Below are 4006 nucleotides of genomic sequence, written 5' to 3'. Positions count from 1 at the left end.
CCACCCTCTGGAACGAACTACCCCCCGAGATCCGGATGATTCCGGATCTCCTTACTTTCCGCCGCGCCCTCAAGACATGGCTTTTCCAGCAAGCGGACCTGACCTAGGGAGGATTTTAGGTAGGGATGATTTTAAGAAAATTTTAATTGACACACAGCTTCGAATATTTGGCTTTTAATTTGGTTTTATGGGGTTTTTTGTTCTTTGATATATTTTGTTTGTCTGTTTTAATATGCTGTGCACCGCCCTGAGTCCTACGGGAGAAGGGCGGTATATAAATTAAATTATTAAATTAAATTAAATTAAAATTTCTATTCCCCAACCTCATCCAATACCCATACCAACCCTATTCCTTCCCTACCCTTATAAAATCTAATAAAATATTTATTAAAAAAATGAAAACAAACGAAGAGTATTCCTTTTTACAATAAAATTGGCTTCAACATGAGGGGGAAAAAAAAGAGTCGTACTTTCCTAAGAGGGCCAGTTGGGGCAGGTCTTTACAGACCTATTGTAGTGCTACGAGATACTCCTTCTTACAACCTGGCTAAATGGCTGGTATAATGCTTAAGCTTCCTGACTCCACCCTTGAACAATACAGTCACATCATCCACACAATGTTTGACAAAACTACAAAGCTTAAATGTGGCTCCTGATAAGATCATGGTCTCCTTTGATGTAGTGTCCCTATTTACATCCATCCTTTCCCACTTAGTATATGTAAAGTAATAGATAGAAAAGTAGAAAAAGACATAGATCAGAAAAATCTAACCAGGACACAAATCATGAAGCTACTCCAGTACTGTCAACATATCTGGGAAATGTATGAGCAAATAAGAGATGCCAATGGGATCCCCAATATCAGAAGTCATTGCAGAAACTATCCTGCACGAATTAGAACACAGTGCATTTCAAAACTACACACCTTACTTTTAGTGCTTCTACGTGGATGACATGTTTGTCATCATTAAAAGAAATGCACTGAAAGACTTTCATACCCTACTGAACTCCATCTTCCCAGACATACAATTCACAATAGAGGAAGAAATGGCTAGACAATTATCATTTTAGATATGTTTGTCAATTGGCAGGAAGATGGAAACCTAGAAATCATGGTTTATCATTAAAACTACCAACACTCCATGCATTCTGAGTTTCAACAGTAACCATCCACTGTAACACAAAGAGTTGCATCAGAACACTATATGGCAGGGTGAGAACCCATTGTAGTACTCAGCAAGCTAAACAACTGGAGAGAAGGTACCTACATGAACAATTCAGGCAGAATGGGTACCCACAAGCATTTATTACAATATGCAACATGCACAGGAAAGAAAGAAAAAAATGTACAAAACAAACTATATGGCATACCTTGCCATACATCAAAAACATTTCAGAAGCAGTAGAACACAACTTCTGAGATCTGCAAGTGGGCATCGCACATTGCCCAGAGGCTACCATAGGAGGACAAATCATGCATTGGAAAGATCGCTTGAAACTGGGAAATACTTCTAATATAATCTGCCGGATCCCCTGCATGGATTGCCCCTGTGACTATGTTGGACAGACAAGGAGGAAGGTAACTACCAGACTGTAAGAACACAAGCAAGTGGTCAAACAAGGAGACCTGAACTCATTGATAGACTCACATTGCAATGAACCAGGACATACATTCAATTTCACAGCTACTAAACATTTTGGCCAAACTGGCACAAAAAAAGTCAGGGAATTGATGGAAGCCTAGGAAACAAGCCCCTTGTCACTCATCAGGAGTGCTGGTTTACTACCAGCTTATCAAGTACTTAGGAACCGAGGACTTTGGTAGCACAAGGAAACAACAGGCAATGACTTAATAGCCAGCCATCAACACCCCAATCAACTACCATAGTAAAAAGCCACACACAACCAAGCATCACATAAATACTAGGCATAGAATAGCCCAAAACACACATTCTGGTAGAAAGAAATTCCCTGAGGATGGCTCCAGCATGAGTCCGAACGACCAGAAGACTAAACCTCTGGTCTCGGTGACCAATCCAGATTGGATCCTTTTAAGCATAATCCATACCAAGGTGCCTTCATTATCTAGTCCCCCTTTGGCCCAAATTCCCCCCCCCATCCCATTGATTAAGGAGAGAAGAGAAAGGCTCCTATCCGGGAGATTGAGCATCTCTCCCATTGAAACCTATGCCTTCCTTCTGCAGACTTTTCTCTTAGCCTTTTTTCTTTACAGTAGTAGTGTAGCAGCCTTCTTGGGGGCTTCAGAGTTCCTCAGCTGAGAATACATACCTTGTCAAATTGGGAAGGGACTTCACAGGTTTCAGCCTGAGGCTCCTGTCAGGCCCCTTGACATCCATCCAAACTCAAAAATGATAGTTATTCATTTCAAGGAACAAATCAAAGTCCTCTGCGTGTGATGGAATGTTGTCTGGATTCCCAGGAGAGAGAGGCTGCATTCCAGAGGGCAAAGAGATTGCTGAACTTGGGAAATTTGGCTGACAGGAAGAGGGTCAAAACGGCTCTTCCCTAGTATTTCCCAGGATTTTGCCCTCCAAGCCATCAAGGATTTCCAGGAATCCTAGGGGCTCTTCTGGAATTTGCTAGGCTGGCTGTGTTCCCCCAAGTGAGAATTCCTCCCTTCCCCACCCAGCTCTGAGGCATGAACCCCCACTGGCCATATTGCAAAACCATCCTTACCCCTGGATATAGAGATATGTCTTCATCACAAGATCTCTCCTGCTTCTCAATCCGTTCCTGGGCCTCATCAGTTCTGATCAAAGAAAGGTGATATGTCAAAGAACATCCAATTAAGACCAGCCAGTAACATATCTATCTTTTTGTCCCTGCAAGCCCCTTGTGGAAAGTGGTCTTGGGGAGAGGTTCTTACACATATAGCCATCCATCAGAGGTGCTCCACCATGCTCAGGATTTAGGGGAAGACCATGGCACAGGAAAGTCTTGTACATTGGTGCCCCTGTAACATGAAAGCACTTTTCCAGAGGTTTTGTGAAGAGAAAAGAGAAATAGATGTGAGCCAGGTGGAAGAGTGGGGAAGCATGATTTTCTCCTATACCCTTAGTAGCTGAGATGGCCACAATTTCTCTGAAAAGCCTTCATGCTGCCCTAGCCAAGTTAGATGTTGGTCTTTCAGTCCATGAAGCAAATAGAAGCAGCGGTGCTGTGATTAGGTTCACAATCTTGTTCCCTCGGCAACCAGGGTATCCTTACAAAGATAGAACTCATTTGGGACTAGGAATGGTTGGGCAGTCTGGTGGCAGGTTCTCTTGGTGGTCTTTGGCTTCTGCCTTTCATGTGGGAAGCTGTAGGTTCATAAAAAACAGAGAAGCACAATCACGTGTGACACAAAGCACAGAGAAAATCATAGATTCATAGAGTTGAAGGGACTTCTAGTCCAATCCCCTGCCCAAGGTAGGAGTCCTTATACTATCTTGGACAAATGATTACCCAATATTTTCTTGAAAATCTCCAGCAATGGAGTACACACAACTCCGGGAGGCAAAATGTTCCCATCTTAACAGTTCTCACCATCAGGAAATTCCTCATTTCCAGGGTTGGATCTCTCTCTGAAGAGCTTCCACCTACTGCTTCTTGTCTTACCCTCCGCTGCTATGGAGAATCAACACCCTTTCCCTATAGCAGTCCTTCAAGTACTAGACTTTTATCATGCTCCCCTCCTTCTCTTTAAGGGGCCCTGGAACCCAACCTATTTCTCTGCTGGGTCTCTTGGGCAACATCCTTTCCCCTTTGGGCCAGCACAGCCTGGCATTTCTTGTCCATCTGTTAGTGGTCCCAATTCCAGTAACAGGCATATGGAATATTAGTGACCTGATAACTGATCAACTGATACTAACAGACACTAACGGACACTATAAAATTTAAAGCATATGGAATGTTAGTGACATGATAACGGATCAACCAATAAGCCACTCAGAATCACCTTGTAGAAGAGATGGGCAGGATATAAATTTAATAAATAAAAATAAAA

Source organism: Protobothrops mucrosquamatus, unplaced genomic scaffold (assembly GCF_001527695.2).
Source record: "Protobothrops mucrosquamatus isolate PMUCROS unplaced genomic scaffold, P.Mucros_1.0 scaffold212, whole genome shotgun sequence".
Taxonomy (NCBI): Eukaryota; Metazoa; Chordata; class Lepidosauria; order Squamata; family Viperidae; genus Protobothrops; species Protobothrops mucrosquamatus.
The sequence above is the reverse complement of the archived record's forward strand: the minus strand, read 5'-3'. Positions refer to the sequence as shown.